The sequence below is a fragment of the Mus pahari genome, chromosome 10 (assembly GCF_900095145.1).
Source record: "Mus pahari chromosome 10, PAHARI_EIJ_v1.1, whole genome shotgun sequence".
In the NCBI taxonomy this organism is placed as follows: domain Eukaryota; kingdom Metazoa; phylum Chordata; class Mammalia; order Rodentia; family Muridae; genus Mus; species Mus pahari.
The window spans coordinates 88,223,819-88,244,142 of NC_034599.1; the positions used below are offsets into that span (position 1 = coordinate 88,223,819).

The 20,324-nt window shown below is 43.3% G+C and overlaps 1 protein-coding gene across 1 annotated transcript in view; it reads left to right on the forward strand.

Annotated features, from left to right (window-relative positions):
• Slc9a9 (solute carrier family 9 member A9) overlaps positions 1-20,324 on the forward strand; it is a 539,646-nt gene that overhangs the window by 58,216 nt on the left and 461,106 nt on the right. The gene's annotated exons all lie outside the window — the stretch shown is intronic.

Sequence of the window (20,324 nt, forward strand, 5' to 3'; positions counted from 1 at the left end):
CTGCTCTCTTATAGAATCCAAGACTACCAGCCTAGAGATGGTCCCACCCACAAGGGGCCTTAATCACTAATTGAGAAAATGCCCAACAGCTGGATCTCATGGGGGTATTTCCCCAACTAAAGCTCCTTTCTCTGTGATAACTCCAGTGTGTCAAGTTGACACAAAACTAGCCAGTACAATATGCATATACATATACATATACATATACATATACATATACATATACATATACATATACATATACATATACATATACATATACATATACATATGTATATGTATATAGTCACCACAATTACAGTTGAGCTTCTGGCCTTGCTTTTTGAAAAAATATTACCTTTTACCTTGTTTTAATATATGTGACGTGATGTACCTAATCAGAGAAGAACAAATACATGTCAACAACTATTATATATGTGATATAGACTATCATACTTCACATATATGAATCCATTCAGTCCTCACACTTCAAAAAATAGATAATACCTTGCTCTCAATTTACAATGACAAGACGAAAACCCAGAAAGAAGAGAGACCTTGCTGGAGGTCACATGGCAATTGTGAAGAGCTGGGATCTATTCTATTAACAGGCTTCGCACCATGTGTGCTCATAACCCAGACACAATGCAACTTGCAAGTCCCTGGCTCAACTACAAAAACAAACCCACCACGAGTACCAGTGAAGGCTCCTCCCAAACGCCTGTTCAATGATTCCTGTGAGCATAGTCACAATCCTGGACAGCTAAACAACTGGGCCACAGAGAGTTGCTGGGGCTTACCAAGTTAAATTCTGACTTCTTGTCTCAGTCAGGGCTCCTATCGTTGAGAAGAGATGCAATGGCCACCGCATAATGGTAAGCATTTGGTTTCAGAAGTTCAGCCTGCTATTGTCAATGGTGGGAAGCATAGCATTGTGTAGGCAGATATGGTGCTAGAGAGGGGCTAGATGTTCTAAATCTGGTCCGCAGCCATCAGGAGCCTGGGCTGAGCTTCTGAGACCTCAAATCCACCCCTTAGTGACTTACTTCCTCCAACAAAGACATCTATTCCAACAAGGCCACACCTCCTAATAGTGTCCTGCTCTATGGACCAAACACTCAAACACATGAATCTATGGGAGCCATTCTTTTTCAAACCACTGCTATACTGTCCTTATTGACTTATATTGTGACCTCCCTAGAAGAAATGAAGATACTCTAAAAATATATGTGTTCCCACTCTTTTCCTAACAGACTATAGAAACAATGGATCCTGAGATTTGGAGCTATCTTATCACAAAGGAAAATAACTGGGCCAGATGGGGCGCTTGCCTCCCAATAGGGATTTCACACAGTTCTGAATCACCAGCCATGCTGCAGGAAAGACCATGGTGGGTGGGAGCATGTCTTGATAGAGCATCTCAGCTAAGCACATCGTGCTTCTTGCCTTCTATTTAAACTTAAACATCATATCAGGACCCTAGGACAATAGACATGGGAACCACTGTGCAATTCATTTGCCACTTCTCCCATTGTGGACACATTGAATAAATCTTTGCTTTTCACCTTTACTTCTCCATTTTATTGACTGGTCAGAATAGGTGCCTGAGCCTCACTTGTGAGGGAAAGGGGGGGGCATGCTCTGACCCTGACAACTCCTTTAACAATGTGGCGATTACATTACAGAGCACAAGAAGAACAGAAGGTCTACTAGTTGATTGGTAATTCATTGAGTCCCAACCCCCCCAGGAGCGTTGCCTGTGTGCCTTTTCTTTTACATATTGACTGTACCCAACATTAAGGTTTAAAGAGACATGTTTGCATATCCAGTCAGCACGGTGTGCGCTTGTGAGGGTTCCTCTTCGTTGTCAACTTGACTGGATCGAGATGCACACTTAGGCTTTAGTAAAACACACTGCTGGGTGTATCTGTTTGGGTGTTTCCAGGGAGAATTAGCCAAGGGGGAAGACCCATGGTAGTGGGATCTAAATAGACCAGTGAACCTCAACCTTCCTAATGTGTGACCCTTTAATACAGTTCCTCATATTGTGGTGACCACCAACCATAAAACTATTTTCACTGCTTCTTCATAACTGTAATTTTGCTTCTGTTATGAATCAGATTATAAAAATCTGTGGGTTTTGATGGTCTTAAACAACCACAGTGACAGGGTCATTCATCCCCATAAAGGGGTCGTGACCCACAGGTTGAGAACTGCAGGGGTAGACTCAAACAGGAACACGTTCTCTTGTTTTTTGCTTCCTGGCTTCCCTGATGGGTCACTGCTCTGTTCTCTGACACTTTCCCTGGCATGATAGACTGGGAGCTGCCACGCCGTGAGCCCCCAAAGTATCATCCGTATGTTGTTTGGTTTAGATGTTTGTCACAGTGGTGAACACTGACTGCTATTCTTCCTCATGGAAAACATCCAGGGGTGTCCATCGTCATCCTGGAGGCATGGATTTAAGGCTAGTACCAGCTGAGAGGTCTGATGGCTAATGTCTTAGGCATAAAAGCACTATAAAGATGGGCTAACAAGCATCTCCTCAGAGTTCTAAGCTTAGAGGGATCCCCATGTTTAGCTTGAAATTGGGAATTCTGTAAGTATTTATTCCGTGGAAATCAATAAAATGCTACAAACCATGGCTTTTCCTCCCAAGCCACTAGTTGTTGAGCATTAGCAGCACAGCACAGCCGCAGTGGTGGTTCAAAGCACCCTCTAGCTGTCTTAAAGCATTTTTCTAATAGAGACAGTGATTTGAACAATACATTTTATTTTATTTTATTTTATTTGGAAGGCAGAAAGGAAAGCTGGCGGTCAATAAAACCCACTGTGGTTCTTAGCAATGATAATTTAAAATATCACTTAACCTTTGATAGGAATTAAAATCAACCCGATTTCCATATCCCCCAAGAAGTCAACAGTCCTTGGAATTTGCACACAGAAGTACAGTTGATGCGCCTGAAACTGGCCGCAGCTGCCAGGACCACCTGGGGCAGGGGGCAGTTTCCAGTCAGTGATGGGTCTTTCAGAGGATAGACTTAAAGCCCTCTATGCTGGCTAAGCAGCCACTCATGGCAACAGTCCAGTTTCTTCCCTTTGGGGGGAAAAGGCCTCTGCAGTGTCTAGCCAATCCTTTGCCAGTGACAACAGTGGGCACCAGCTTCCAGGGCTGGTTCTCACTTCAGACAACAGTGAAGCAGACAGATGGCTCAGAAACCCAGGCACTAAGGGCTTATAGCATAAGCACACATGACTTAACCTGGAATTTCAGGCCATTCTAGCTGGAATGATATTCCTTCTCTGATATCAGTATTTGAACACATTTTAATTCAGACTGTTGAGTGGGTCATAGATTTTTTTTTTTTTTTTAAACATCTAGTTGCCAGAGGCTTCAGTGTGCTAGGGCATGAGGGATGGGGACGGAGGCAGGGGAGGGAGCACCAGTTCAGGTTGTTATCTGGGCACACTGGATGGCATAGGCTGCTCTTTAGGGCATTCATCATACCACCCCCCCCCCCCCGCACCGTCCTTGTCCTGGCAACAGAGCCGAATTGGTTGCCAGCAGTCGGGGTCATGTTGATGCCATTCTGCATCCCATGGGAGCCAGTCTGCTGCTGTCTGTTCCCCAGTGTATATGTGTATAACACATACACACACACACACACACACACACACACACACACACACACACACACACACACAGCTCTGAGTCTTTATTGGGCCACCTGCCTAGACAAGCCCTAGCTGTATTTAATGTTATGACAGTAATTACAGCTCCTTCCAGGACCAGCCAGTTATGCCTCTGACCATCCATCCAGGCATTTCCTATAACTTCTGCTACCCAGCCTGCCGGGTGGTCTGGAGAGGAAACAACTTCTTCCTCTATATTACCTCAGGAACAGGATGCGGTCAGTCTTCCAGCCCCCGAGAAGTGAGGAGAGCGAGAGAAGTCCTCTCTCCCAGGGACTGAAGGAGAGGCTCCAGCACTCCCATAGCAAGGAGCTTAGCAGTGCGCAGAAGCAGTCGGGAAGAATTGAATCTTTTTGACAAGTTCTCTTCTAAAGGTCAATGAAATCCCATTATACTTTAGGAGTTTCTTGAAGCCTAAATTATGTTAGGCAGGAAGGGAATGAATCAATATAAATAATAAGCTCCTATTCAAAATTTTTTAGCTGCCTCTGAGCTTGAGATTCTAGCCTTCCTCCGATGGCATGTACTTCAAGAGATTAACTTTACAGAGTAAGTTGATGAAGGATTCTATTATCTGTGAGGTTAAGTTCTATGGGTCAAGAAAGTTGAATAAGAAATCATCAACGAGAATGAGTTTACTTGTTTGATAATTTTAACAAATGTCAAGATATCTGTGAGCAGTCACGTCTACTGTATTGACAGCCTGTTTCTTTAATGGGGGCTGCAGTGACCGTCAATTCCCTAGGAACTCCACCTCCCACCTTAGCCAATCTTATCTCTGTGCTGAGGAGAGTGTGTTCTACATGTGGACAGTGGCTGCCCTTCCAGCGCTCTGGGAGGTTGGGAGATGGCGCTGTACACATGCTCTTATTTATCCAGCATAGGGCGCTGTGCTTCACTGGCCACTTCCCAGAGTGCTTTGCCTATCGGCGTTCCCTAACTTGCATCTTATTTATTATTATGTTTGTAGGGTGGTTTCAATGCATTACATCACATGGAATTGCAAGTTAGTTTTGGAGCTCTGGGGCCACGGGCTGCCGCTCTCAGACAGAGCAGAAGAAGGAATTTGTAACAGAGTAGGAAGGGACACGGCCTGTGTTTTCGTATATTTTCTGCTGATTTTTGTTTCATTTCAGAGGAATGCCTTAGGGATAGAAAAATAAAACATCAAATGAGCCAGACTGGTATACACAACAGAATTCAATATGAGCTTGTTTGCACTAATGCTAACATAGGTAAGGATTGCATGAACTGATCTAGAGGAATAAACAGAAGCAGGTCGCACGTAGGGAGAAGCTCACACGTAGGGAGAAGCTCACACGTAGGGAGAAGCTCACACGTAGGGAGAAGCTCACACGTAGGGAGATGCTGGTACAGAGAGGGTTAGGTGTGAGGAAGCCGTTCATTTATTCTCAAGATTATAAAGTGGAATTTGATTTTGACTTACCGTGTTAGCGTATTATTTCATCTTAACTGCTAGTAATATCATTTACTACTCACAATATGTAGACTATTAAAGGGTCTATGATGTCTGTCTTCATCAAAACCAGATCACACTCTCATGTGGTTTCTTCTTACTCAACAGTGGAGGAAGTGAGCCTAGAACTGTTAGTTAACTCAGTGGATGATAAGTGGGAAAGTTGAGAAGGACCTGGACTCTGAGCCACAGAGCCATGTAGAGTCTCTCATGATAGACCAAAAGGTTTTAAAAAGCATTAATTTAGTGTATGTGTGCCTGTCTATCTGTCTCTGTGTGTGTGTCTCTCTCTGTGTGTATGTGTGTGTGTGCATGTGTCTGTCTGTCTGTGACTCTGTGTGTTTCTGCTTGTGTCTATCTGTCTGTGACTCTCTCTGTGTATATGTGTTTAGGAGTCTGTATTATATTTGTGTGTGTTTATCTGTGACTCTGTACATTTGAGTGACTCTGTGTGTGTAATGTGTCTGTGACTCTCTGTATGTGTGTGTGTGTGTGTGTGTGTGTGTGTGTATGTGTACACAATGCTATAGGTCAGAAGACAGCCTATCTGAGTTAATCATTTCCTTTCACTATGTGGGTCCCAGGGATTGAACTCAGATCCTTTGTCTTGGCAGCAAGTACCTTTACCCATAGAGCCATCAGGCTGGCCCTAAAAGATCTTATTCTTTTTAGCTCTGTATCTTAATAGAAAATATTCCATCCAAATGACAAAATGCTTAGCATCTAATCTTGTCTAAACAATACAGCATCATAATTAGTAATCTTCCTAAGAAATTCCATTTTCTCCACTGGTTCCCATATTCTGCTGAATGAAGGCAGCAGACACGGAGTAGCTCGCTGACATCAGGCACTGTATATAACTCGCCAGGCAGCTCCTGTGTGCACAGGTCTACGGGTCTCAGTAGCCATTCTATACAGGATCCCCAAAGCTGGTTGTGTGCATAATTAGGAACGCCTTTAACCTATAGAAAGCCTCCCGGGATTCTAAAAGCAGTTTCTGCCATGCTTAGATGGGATACATTCCAATGTCTTCTAATAAATATTCCATTACTGCTGCCATGTCCTCCCAGAATGGCCTTTCATTCCCTTAAAATATAAAACAACCAGCTAGGTGGGTGGCACTCAGCTTTGACCCAAGCACTTTGCAGATAGAGTGTGCTTCAGGACAGCAAGGGTATATGGACTCTGTCTAAAAAAACAAAACAAAACAACAAAATACAACAAAACACCAGTTTATCTTAAATTTTTAAGCCAGGCCTAAACCGCGGTACAGGTTATTGTCGATATTAAGCAAATGAACTCCGTTAAATGACAGTTTTAAAACAAGCCCAGATACCCTGGTAAGTGTTTCCTTCTGACTGCTCATTATAATCACCATGGTAATTACCACGGTTGTGGTTAGGGAGTGGTGTTTCTCGGGTGTTGGTGTTTCTCGGGTGTTGGTGTTTCTCGGGTGTTCGCCCTGTCCAAGAATCATCGAGAGTGAGGAGCCTCTGTGAGCACTCCCTTTTGTGTCTGGGGGTCAGCAAGTAGATGTGGCATGTGGCAGAGAGGACACACTCATGCTGAACAAGGACGGGAAGTCTAGCAAGCTGCTCTCATTTCCGTGGCTGGGATGAAAATAGCAAAGGAAGCAATTGAAATGGGAGAAAGTTGGATGGGGCCCCATACACTTGGGTGGAGCATCATGGTGGTGGGAATATGTGTGGGTAAAGAAGATTTTTACAGACAGTGGGCAGGAGAGGGGAAGGGGCCAAACAGGAACCAGGGACAACCTTCCAATGCATACACCCAGTGACTCATTTCCTTAGCTGCCCCTTCTTCAGAAGAACACAGTTGTCTGAGCAGCAGCCTTCAGCCCATGAGCCCATGGGGGACATAAAATATTCAAGCCATGACAACAAGAAAGATGGGCAAGCCTAGCTGGTGGGAGAAAGGGAGGGGCTGCGGCTGTCATATTTCTTTACCTTCCATTTCCTGGTCCAAAATTTACAGCAAGCAGATCAGCATTAGAATTCACAGCATCTTGCTTCAATAAAACATATTTTGATCCTGAAACGAATCCCGAAGGAGTGGGAACTAGAGGGATGTAATTACTGTCTGTATTGTTAATTCTAAATCATTAGGCTCCTCTGCATAACCACCAGCTTATAAGATGGAAGGCTGTCAGAAAGACACACAAAATGATACAGACTTTTTGGAGCGTGACATCCACACAACCATTTGTGTGAGGAAATGGGCTGTTGTTTTTCCAAATGCACAGGATTTGAAAAATCCACGCTGTAACGAATAGAGGAAGAGTTGCATGTGCAGATGAAGAAATTCTATCCCTTTTCACATCCATAGAAACAAGTCTATACTAAATGTTCTTTACAGCAAAGAACAGGAACAAAGCGCGTGGCTGCAGAAAGTCTATAATGCTTCTTCCAGCAGTCTTGGATGCTCTAGAGGAGAGAGAGAGAGAGAGAGAGACAGAGACAGAGACAGAGACAGAGACAGAGACAGAGAGACAGAGAGAGAGACAGAGAGCATTCCTGAGATGCAGCTACTCACAAAACTATCCTCCTTCCAAATGTGATGAAAAGTTAATATAACCCTTTAACTTCCGTTCTTTCACCACCTCCCCATACCCCAAACCACTGACAGGTCAATGCTAACTCTTGTCTGTATGACAGGAAGTGGGGTTCTCCTTGTCTTCCAAGCTCTGGTTGCTCAGCACTACCCAGAGATACCTTGGCATCTGTGACAGGAGGAAGCCAAATTTCAATTCTTTCATGTGCTCCCTGCAGAACTGGGAGACGCTGGAAAGGGGAGGGGTGTGCGTTCTGTAAACCATAAACACAGTCCTCTGCAGCTTGGGTGCACATAGCTCACAGTGCTATGCCTTCTGCGTCCCCATGACTTGCAGCAGTTATGCACAGACCCCTCACAGCTGCTGAAATCATTTTGCAAAGGAATAAATTAGTGTACTGAAATAATAGACCTCCAGGGCACACTGAAGGCTTTGGAACTTCTGTCCATACCCTTCCTTTGCAGCAGAGGAATTAAGACCCAGCTAGATGTGTACCCACATTTACAAGTCAATCAGCGACTTTGAACCTGTGGTGAGAGTGGCCGCCACCCAGTGGCAATCTTCTCTCACTGGAATTTCATTCCTTTACACATTCACCCACCCAGGGGTTAATTCATTCTGGCTTGTTGTCTGACTGTTTCATTTCCAACAATTTTCTATCGGAAAATGTCAACTTATCCACCAACGTGGTCATTTCCCCACTTCTGTGTCCTCTGGCTTTCTTTGTTCTGTATCTAAACTACAGCTTCATGCTTGTACCGTAGTTCAGCTGCCAATCAGAACTTCCTCTGGTTAACCACTGGGCCACTGTAAAACACAGTGTGCATCCTCCATCAGTCACACATTGCCTCACCAAAACAACAAGGAAACCATGGCAAATTGTTCAAAGGTTGGTACTACCTCATAAGTCTGTCTGCTGAGAGAAGGGGAGAGGGTAGGAGCCGTCACTCGCTGTCTTTGTCAGGGTTTCTATTCCTGCACAAACATCATGACCAAGAAGCAAGTTGGGGAGGAAAGGGTTTATTTGGCTTACATTTCCATACTGCTGTTGATCACCAAAGGATACAGGACTGGAACTCAAGCGGGTCAGGGAGCAGGAGCTGATGCAGAAGCCATGGAGGGATGTTCTTTACTGGCTTGCTTGCTCTGGATTGCTCAGCCTGCTCTTATAGAATCCAAGACTACCAGCCCAGAGATGGTCCCACCTACAAGGGGTCTCTCCCCCTTGATCACTAATTGAGGAAATGCCCCACAGCTGGATCTCATGGGGCATTTCCCCAACTAAAGCTCCTTTCTCTGTGATAACTCCAGCTGTGTCAAGTTGACACAAAGCTAGCCAGTACACTCGCCTACGGCAGTAAGAGCTCAGGGATCGTGCAGGCCAAGGCTTAAAGCTGTACTCTATCAGCTGTCTAGCTTCTGTCACTTGCTCTCTTATATGTGACATTTGGCTGGTGTGTGACAAGCTGTGACACTTGTGTTCGTTGTTTAGTAGATTTACCTGGACCTGTTTTTATGGCACTGACTGGGGCCTTTCAGGAAATAGGAATGGGCAAGAATGCTTTGAAATCTTTGCTCTGGCCTTTTCTAGACAACCTATTGGCCAAAATAAGCCATGTGATTTAGTCCATATCCCAAATTGAGAGCACACTGTGAAGTTACACAGCAAAGCGATAGAGAGGTGGAGCCATAAATAAAAATCATCTCATTATATGTCCAGAGTAAAAACTCAGCTAAAGTCTTATTGAATTTGGTTGCACAGAGCCCAGGTTGACTTGGAGACAATGGGTTACAATCGTGATTTATATCAATGACCAGTAATTTCTGTTTATTACGAAAATCAGTTGTCATCAACAAATGTCAAGAACAAATGACACTGCTTCTTTCTGTGGTGAAGAACAGCTGACAGTTGAATGTATTTAATTTAGTTTAGTAACCAAGTCTTTACCAACTGTGAGGTGCTAGTAAGGACTGAGCAGCAGTCATAGACAAGAACTCAGCAGGATTCCAAGTGCCCCCATCTTTTCTAGGCAGCCTGCTGACAATCTCATACATCCGTGGGGTTGGAGTCCCATGAAGCTGGCCTTATGACTTCTTGTTTTAACTGGAATGGACTTGGGGTCCTGAAAGAAAACACTAGGAAATAATGAAAAAGAGTGTGGAAAATTCAGAGAAGGAGAAACTCAGCCTTTCTATATCACCGAGGTGGCCACCAGAGGGAAGTGACTGTCCACCTAACAATTTTCTACACGGGCTTAAAGCTGAAGAGGAAAGATCACAAATGTCCTGTGGCAGTGTTTCAAAAGGGAGGGCTGAAGGATCAGAGATCTTAGTGTGTCTTAGCAGAGAAGACAATAGATAGTAATTTGGGAGATAAATGTATCTGTTGTCTTATCACACATTTTATATGGAAAAGAGATAATTCCTCTGTCTTGATGCCTCACTCCATGTTTTCTGTATTCTGGGTTTTCAATACTCCTTACTCCTAAATTTCCACTAGGTGGCGCTCCTGAGCCATAGTCTATGGTTTATGGCGCACATGAAGAAATGTGAAATGCATTTTTTTTCTTCCCTTCAATTTTCAAGACTTTTTTTTTTCCAGTTTGAAAGATTGTAGAGAGGAATTATTTATCAGTTGGTGTATTAAAAAAAAATCCTGCATGTCCAAACAAGCGCTTCAAAGGATTTTTTAGTAACACCTATCACAGAAGGCTGAATTGATATGAAAAAGTGGGAGGGTACATCCCGTGCTGATATTTTATTATCAAAGAGAAATGGAAGGGGTTGTGTTTGTCTCTGCGAAGCCACAGTGACCAAACCACACATCAACTGATGGGACTGATTTGTTTATGAAGCTATTTTAAATCAGATGTCTGGATTCTTGCAACTTAAAAATCTCTTTGTTCAGAGTCTAGCAAATTCACACCAATGGAAAAAAGAGAAAGATGCACATTCTAAGACGTATGCACTAAATACTTCTTGCTTTGGTGGCCAGCGTGCACATCTGAAGGCCACTGTGAGTTGTACCTTGTGAATTTCCACTTCTTCACACTGGATAGGTCTGTTGCCACCCAAGCCCCAGCGGTAAAATCTTATACCAGGCATTTAAGGACATCTTGGTCAAATATGTTAAAAAAAAAAAAAAAAGAAAAGAAAAGAAAAGAAAAGAAAAGAAAAGAAAAGAAAGAAAGAAAAAAGAAAAGCCTGAGACCTACTAAGTAATTCTCTTTGTTTGTGGGAAAGGATAGATCTAGGACCAGCTGCTTCTGTCTGGACCTCTGATTCTGCCGGTAGCTTCTGCCTGTCCCCTTACTTGAGTTCTGGTGTCAGAACTCCACGGCCTACAGTCGTGACCCTGAAAACTCAGCCTTCTCAGGTAAAATGCTAAGAGCTTTCACCAGAAACCACTGACTCACGGGTCAGTGCCAACCTGCCCACAAACTGTGTAGCTTCCTTTAGACCTAAGCATTTTTATCTGTAGAAGAGGGAAGGTAACAGGACTTTCATAAACACACACCTGTATCACTCCAAGAAGCTCAGGCCATCCAGGGGGAGATAATCACAGAATTTGGGTTCATATGGCGCAGTCACTTTGATGATCATCTTACAATTAATAGAAGATATTGCCAAGTTTTATTTTGGAATATGAAAATTGTGCTTCTATCCGATTCTGCTGTTTATTAAGGATTTCGTGGCATTTGTTTTCAATTAAATTGAAGCAACTCAAATTCAATGAAGGCATTCTATAAAGACAAATGGTGTTTGTGCTATTAGGCATGTCAGTAGTAGTTACTATTTTAACTATCTCAATAAAGCCAGAGGTCCCTGTCTTTTCCATGTTGACAGCATGTTGACATCTGGACATGATGTCTAAAGAAGGCCATTAGGGGAAATTTAAGAAGCACATGGTGAGATTAAGGCTCTGAGTCTGTCTATTTGCTCAGCCCAACCGACCGAAGTGTTCCACAACACTCACAGTGCAGTGTGTGATCGCTGCACTCGGGGATCTAACCTGCGGTGACTTTGGCTGGCTAGTTTTGTTGCCAGTCTTTCCAATAGAAAACAGAGATGTGCTTCCTCCTGATGCTCTTAGAGTTCTCTAAGACTGAATCTGGCCCAGACTTAAGGAAGGATGCCTTGTCAGAAAGAAGATGGAAATGCATAAGGTGGTGGGGCATTAAACAGGGACAAGTAGGGACCACACAGACACTTTGTGGGGTTTGAGTCGAGATGCTGACCTGACAGTAAGGAATATAGAGCAGCTTGGATAACTTAGCTTTCATCCAGTCTGCTGCCAGCAAAGGAGACTGGGTCTCAAGAAAGCCCTGGATGTAGGAGCTAGATAGCAATTTCTCACTTTGTATCTCTGTGTATCTCTTTGTGTCTGCTCATGGGCTTGCTCTGTCTCTGTCTGTCTCTGTCTCTGTCTCTGTCTCTGTCTCTGTCTCTGTCTCTCTCTCTCTCTCTCTCTCTCTCTCTCTCTCTCTCAATCTGGAGGTCTAATAAAAAGGAAAGCAACTGTTAAAGTGATTGCACTGTTTCTCAGCAGAAAAAAAAAAAAAAACCCAAACCAATCATAAAAGGCCATTTCGATCCCAGTTCTTAGCATCCAGGAGGAGATTTGAGTGGGTGGTTGGGCCATGTGCCCATTTTGATTTGACAAGTCTGACCTCTGGTGTGAGGAACTCTCTGGGGATGACATTGGCAGTCCTCAAATGATCTGTCATCTACTGCCTGGCATGACATGTTTGATGTGGAAAGTTATAGTGTTGCCAAATAGTTATAGACAGCAATTATGGCCAGAAAGCTTCTCCAATCCTTCCTCTCCCCTACACAAAATCGGCAGCTTCTTTAACGTTCTCTATCGTGGCTTCTTCAGCTAGGAAATAAGAGTACTCACAATGTTGGTAAGATACAAAGAATGAATAATTGAAACACTGACAACGGGATGCCTGAGATGTAACTAATAAATATTAGTTTGAGATAGTTGAGATAATTATTAAATGGCACAGAGATCATCTTAAGGTCTGGAGTTGCTTGGCTCTGACCCTGCTGTAGGTTGGAGTTCTGAAATTGTCTGCTAGCAATTCTGTTATCATCCCGTCACCCCTCCTCGGCTCAGGTTCTCAGCCAATGAACTTGTCTCCAAGCAGTTACAAGTCTGCCTGTGTTAGTAACGTTTCTGTTGCTGGGACCAAGTTTCTGTTGCTGGGACCAACATATACCCTCAGACCTAACTTCATGGAGAGAAGGCTCTTTTGGCTCCCAGTTCCAGGGATGTATAGTCTACTGTGGTGGGGAAGAGAGGGTAGTGGTCCGGGAAGACATGGGGCAGGCTGTACATTTTATGTCAGCATCTACTGAACAAGAGGTGGAGCTGGCATGTAAAGTCTCATGGCCTGCCCTCAACCCCACACATACCTCAGCAAGGTTCCACCTCCTAAAGGTTCTACAACCTTCCCAAACATCACCACTAAATATGGACCAAGGTTTGAAATACCTGCGCCTATGTGGGGCTATGTACATTCAAATTACCTCTGCCCCTCACAGGCCCATGGCCAAGTCTTGATGCAAAACATATCCCACCCAACTTTGCAAGTCCTTTAGGTCTTTAATAGTCTCAGCAATATTAAAAAAAAAATCCAAAGTCTAAAGTCTTTTTTGAAACTTCAGGCAATCTCCTAATTTTGACTCTCTGTAAATAAAAAAAAAATTTAAAGTACATGCTTCTGATATACAAGGGTGCAGAGTATACACACATATTTGAAAAAGGAGAAATGGGGTATAATAAAGAATGAGTGATCTGAAGGAAGATGGAGCCCAGAATGGAGGGAAAGACCCTGTACCTCCATGACTGGCATTTGGGACTCATGGCAGAATCATCTCGGTTCCAAATGGCTTAGGTAGCTTTGCTACCAGCTCTGCTTTGTAGCACACACAACCTCTCTCGTAGGATAGGTCCACTCTGAGTACAGTTTTTGTCTATGGACATCCTACTGGCTCTGGACTCTCTAATATCCTGGCATCCCCACTGCAGGGTTCATCTTTATAGTTTCTCAAGTGGCCTCAGTTTCTTATGGTAGCATCTTTGCAGGTACTCTGACCCTGTCACGTATTTCTCGACCTTAGTAGCAATATCCTTGGTACAATGTAAGAAGACCCTATGACCTCTTCAATCTTGTATCTTTCATGTCTGTTGACTTCAGGACATTGGGAGTCCGAAGCGATTAGGAAAATGTTAAATTCCAAATCAATGGAATGTTCGTTAGACTTCATGACAAAGGGATCCTGTCTCAAAAATCCAAACAAACAAATCCACAAGTCCTTTCTATTTCTCAATAGAACACTATAGATATATAAACCAGGATTGTCTTAAATAAATCATAACTTGGTACTTAGATGAGTTTTTCATTTAAGGAGGCTAATTGTATACACTGCAACACTGTGGGTGAGGGCTGTTGACCGTGAGTTGGCAATGACCTCATTATGTAGAACTGGGCATTATAAATGGTAGTCATTAAGACTGGACTCTACTTTTAGTTAAGGGCAAGACACAAAATGCAGAGTTTCTCAAATTGGGCAGTCTGGGAAAGGTCCAGGCTGATGGAAGAGGATGAAAGGAAGAAGGCTTGAAAAACCCTGCAGTTGGTGGCTACAGAGAGGAATGGCTCTGCCTTCCTGTTTGCATACTTTTCTCGCTGTTCCCTCTGCCTAGTGACTGCCTTGCCTTTGATCATTCCCTCCTCCTCCTCCTCCTCCTCCTCCTCCTCCTCCTCCTCTCATCTTCATGTTTCCTGCTAAGCCCTCCATGGTCCCCCTTTGAATGCAGAGTGTTGTAATGGAGAGGATCACCTTCGGCCATACCATCCTTAAACCAGAAAATCACAGCAGACTTGTATGGAGACAAAGGAAACATAGAACGTGAAGTTTGAAAATATCAAGACAAGATATGGAGTAAGTTAGCTTCGGGTGGAAAGAGATACATTTGGAGTTCTGAAAGAGGGAGCATTTTAGTTGTCTGAAAGATGTGCACTGGCTTACAGCAGGCAGGGAATTCTACAGTGAGAAATGTCTGTACATGAGAAACTTTAGTAGGAGGAAGGGCCATCCTGTATGTTAAAAATGGATCTCAGAAAACAGATGTTAACCAAGACTGTGACACTTAGCTGTATTGTGTTTGCCCTGAAGTAAACATTATAAAATTTCCATGTGTGTATGTTGGGAACCATTATCCCTCATTTCTCAGAAGGCCTGACTCCCTCTTGATTTTTCACTGAGTCACTCATTTGTTCGACTTACCTAGAACTCAAAGGCATTTGCCTCTGTCTCGTGATTTTGTGTCATTTAGATGTCACAGATCTGTATTATTGGAGTGATGCAAGCTCTAACTTTTTACTGACCTTGCTCTGATTTTCTTCCTGCTGGCATTTCTGAACTGCTTGGCCCCACCTCCAGCACTGTTTACCACTTAGAATCCCTGGGTCATTAAAAGAAACCTAAAACCTGTTCCTTTGGCAGTGGACTGCAGTCAACAGAGAGGTCATACAACTAGTCATAGTGCTGAGCATAAAAGGGACATCAGTGTCAATCCCCACCCCACCCCCACCTCCCCCACCAAGGCTCAGGGAACACCTCGGAAGGGGAGGTGCAACCAATGCCAGGGCAGGAGGATGGGGAAGAGTACAATGAAGTGGTCCTTCTTCTAGACTGGACTTGGCTATGGTGCTCGTGAACTTACACACGCAGGGGTAACCTGCACAAGATCAAGAGGGTCCAAACTACAGCATAGATGGGGTAGAGATCGATCACCTGACCCCATCCCTTCCTGAGGAGCTTTTGACACTTGGTAGCTGCTAGGGGAAGGGAGAATCATTCATTGTGGAAATTTCCCATGCTCCAGTGGATGACCCCACAGCCATATACATATGGGCTTCGCTAGCTGTACTAGTGCTTATTTAACAAGAAAAAAGGCATGAAGTGGGGAGGGGTTGTGAAGATCATGGATTTACAGGGGGCGGTGGGGAGTAGATTCAATCATATTTAATTATATAAGCTACATAACATTATTATATTCTATAATAAATATGTATAATATAAATTATATAAGTATGAAATTATCAGGATAAAAATATGTAAAGAGAATAGAATAAAATAAATAATAAAGACCAAATAACATTTAAAAGTAAGGCTTAAGGGGCTGGAGAGATAGATGATTCAGTGGTTAAGAGTTAAGACTGCTCTTCCTGAGGACTCAGGTTCAAATCCCAGCACCCACATGGCAGCTCATACCTGCTGTAATTCCAAGATCTGACACCCTCACACAGACAAAATATGCACAAGCAAAACACCAGTGCACTACAGATAAAAACATACATAAACGACTTTTAAAAATATGAACCTTAATTCTCCATCTTCTCTTGCGCTTGGATATGAATACTTTGCTTCTTCCTACACTTCTCCTAAGCTACTACAGAAAGCACTTTCAGTTTCTTCATTTGTTGGTTCATGACTTTTGGCCTGTTCTAAAAACACTTGAGGCAGCTTGGAGTAGTAACAAGACAATTAAAAACAGGATCAGAGCCATTTAAAAAAATTAAATCTAAGGATGAGAATTACTGGGGTTAATTTGTTACTTCAGTTAGACATTCAACTTAATCGTGTGTTTACTCAGATGAGTAAAAAAAAAAAGGGGGTTATAAAATTTTCATTGTTCAAATGAGAGGAGCCATGCAGATTTAGGGACACAGATCTCATATGCGGACATTGACTGGAAAAGTATTTCATTAAATGGACTCACATAACTATTCCTGTTAACATTTTCAGACTGTATGTATGTACTGCTGCAAAAGTGGATTATCTGTCTAATAAACTGTGCCATCCCCAAGTGTTCTGGGTTCTGATGGGCAAATTTACAGAGGACCAGTAAGTGCTCTTGAAAATCCATTATCCCTTATGATATATCTGTGATAGATTGGCCTCAAGGCCCTCACATATTCCAGTATTAAGGATGCTCAGTTCCCCCATAGAAAGTTACCAATTTTTGTATGTCACTCCCACAGACCCTCATGTCTTTAAATCATGTCTAGATTCCTAGCAATACTTACTGTAATTAAAGCAGGATATAAGTGGTTGTTATGTTTTGTTTTTTAAGGGGAAATGAACAGAAAAACTGAAAAAAGTCTAGATGTGTTTAGAGCAGGTGGAAAAAAAAATACCTCCCAATACTTTGAATTTGTGATTTGTTAAATCCATGGAAATAAAGCCCAGAAGATTCGACTGCATACAGTTTTGAAAAACCTTTGACTGTTGGTGTCTGCATGTGTAGTACTTCAGACAAAAGTTGCAAGGTAGCTAGATATTTAGAACAAGGGAAGCGGGCAAAGATAAGGCAGTGGAACCGGAGAGTATGTAGGAAACGTACCACCAGTCTGTGTTTTCCACACTGAAGCCCTTGCCTGGCCGCGCCCCAACGCTTCAGCTCCTGTATTTCAGTGGCTGACCCAGCCTGACTGACATTCCCAGAGAAGAGTCTCCCTTGGATCTATTACAGGGTCATAGTTCAAGAGGCCTCCGGGTATCTTCTCCATATGAGACAGTGTGAAGGATGAAATGCCATTTCTGTGACTGTGCGGTCGGTGCAGGGAGAAGCAAGATCTGGTGGGCAGGAAGTGATGATTTACCTGGCAAGGGCTTCTGGAGACGTTTCCCCTCAAGCCACCACTGCATCACACAGACATGCCAGGAAACAGGTTTCTCAGTGAACTTGTTCCTCAAGAGTTATGAGGAATCCATCATCCCCCCCTCTTTCTTTCCTAAGAAACAAGGGGCAAGTCAGAGATAGTTTGCCTCAACTTACTTTACTGGGGAAGGCGCTCTGAGATAGGCTCACACTGTAGGTCAAGCCAAACTTGAACTCCTGGCAATCCTCCGGACTTAGCCTCCCAATTAGAGGGATGTTACTTACTTCTTAATTCTTAATGCAATATTCTTTTATTCTCCTTCCAGGTACACTTGAAAAGTCACACACATGGCAATTTGCATATATTATAGAATGTATTTGGGTTTAAATATATTATAGCATTATATTCTAAGTGACTTCAAATTCTTTTTGAAAGTTAGGGACATAATATCAATGAATTAAGTAAATAAAAAGCCATTACTTTAGTTCTCTCTGTGTGTAGCATGTGTGTGTGTGTGTGTGTGTGTGTGTGTGTGTGTGTGTGTGTGTGTGTATGTGTGTGTGTGAAAGCCAAAGCTCAATGTTTGGAGTTTTTCTTAGGTGTTAGTCACATTATTTTGGGGACTTGGTCTCTCCCTGAGCCTGAAGTTGACCACAGTGACTAGTCTGGCTAAACAAAAGGGAATGAAGTGTCCCCACCTCTGCGGCTCTAGGTCACTGATGTGCCCATCTTTTTATGTGGGCACTGGACACCCAAACTCAGAACCTCATGCTTGCACAGAAAGCACTTTAGCAATCGACCCTTCTCCTCAGCCTCTTTAGCTCCTTTAGCGACCATTTCTAGTTTCCTTTCTTGCACATGGCTGTTTACCAGGACAGTTAATTCTACGTGGCCAGAATAGTTTCACAAGTGTTTTTCAGATGGCGTGAGAGCCCCTTTGTTTCTAACAGGGCTTTAACTCATTTTGAAACTGGAGCTCATTCAATAAATTTCAATTATCAAATGGCCAGAACCAAAGTTATATAATGATCTAAGGCAGTGGTTCTCAACCTTCTTGCTGCTGTGACCCTTTAATACAGTTCTTCATGCTGTGGTGACCCCCTAACCATAAAATTACTTTGGTTACCACTTCAAAACTGCAGTTTTGCTACAGTTGGGATTCACTGTATCTGTGTTTTCCGGTGATCTTAGGCAACCCCCGTGAAAGAATCTTTTGACTCCCGAAGGATCGCCACCCACAGGCTGAGTGTTAGATCAGTGCCACCAATGACCTAAGTGCTCTTTCTTTGTGTCTATGGATGTACTGTGTAAAATTCCCTGTTCTGAGATGGTATGAACAGATGAAACATGTGAGAACATGCCTGTGGCCACATATGTGTCTGGGGGAAGGTATCACCAAATCTTTTTATTTATATATTCTAGGGGGGTCTAATGTGTTCAACTCGGTAACTCATTGACATACAACTGACTTCAGTGTTGTTGGGGATGGTTTGGTGGCAGCCGGGGATAGCCTGCTTGACAGTTCTCCGTGCTCTCTGAGAGGGTTGAGGCTCCTAAATCACCCATTGTGCAAACATCTATTCCCTAGTAAGTTGTGGCTGTAAGATTATACATCCATAGCAAGGGTTTGATGGTGCTGTAAACCACTCAAGCCCAGCTCTTATAATTTATTGAAACATCAGCTCTCCTCAAGGGAATTATAGACAGATAATTACCACTTGTCCAGTGCCATAAACCAAGTCAAGTGCCTCTGGATTTCTCTATGTCGAAACAAAATCCAACACTGGGGAGGGAGCAGGAAGAATTCCCAAATAAGACTGAACAGCTTAACAGACAGGAATCATATCACAAATACGGGACCCTTTTGATACACATGGTTCTGGATCTCTCCTCATTGGCCACCCTGGTTAAATCACTGCAAATCCCTCTCTTGGAAAAGCTCTGTAGTAATTGGTGTTCTTTTCCAGCATCTCTAAAAGCCTTTGTTTCTATCACAGGCTTTGTCTCTTGAATTCTGGCTTCATTTCCACCCTTCTGTTTCCCCCCTTGTCCTTTTCCTCTCACGGTGTCTATCCCTGACAGACTCATCCTTTTCAGCCATGAAGCCCTTTCAGCAGCTTTCCCACATGGGAAAAAGTCTATTCTGCCCAGAACCCTCTGAGGCTGCCACATCAATGAAGCAAACTGACAGCAGGCTTAACACCTTTCCCAATCATTGTCTGTAGATGTTCTTCAGAGCAAGCAATCCTGGGGTCCCTTCTTGTATACAAGAAAACACTCTCCTGCCAGAGAGATCTTGTTGGGAGCTTCGAAAGGAAAAGCCAAAAAAAAAAAAAAAAAAAAAAGAAGAATAGAAGATATCCTGTGGTGGGGGCTTCCAGGCTTCTTATCCTGTGTAGAGGGATAAGAACGGGAGCATCTTTAGGACATTGGGGGATAACTCTTCCTGAAGGAGACAGGGGACAGAGCACCTCTGCTTTATCACCTCAGTGGCTACTCTCTGCCGTCTTTGCACACTGCCTTCCTTAGCTCTCTATTGTTCTGATTCAGGAGCTTTGACGAGATGGCATTCCTTCCTCTGTGTCTTTCTCTTGGGAGCCTTTCACGATGATCTCTGTCAAGATTCTGGAGGATGGGTCAGTCTCGTACTCTTCTCCTGTCTGCTGAAAGCAGAGAGAGCTAGCGTGATACCCCAGACGTGGTGGATTGCTCATCTCAGGTTGTTCTGACAGGTGCTGACGGAAGGTCTTAGAGAGGTCCTGCTGTGATGGCCTTCCTTCCTTCCTTCCTTCCTTCCTTCCTTCCTTCCTTCCTTCCTTCCTTCTTTCTTTTCTTTCTTTCTTTCTTTCTTTCTTTCTTTCTTTCTTTCTTTCTTTCTTTCTTTCTTTCTTTCTTTCTTTCTTTCTTTCTTTCTTTCTTTCTC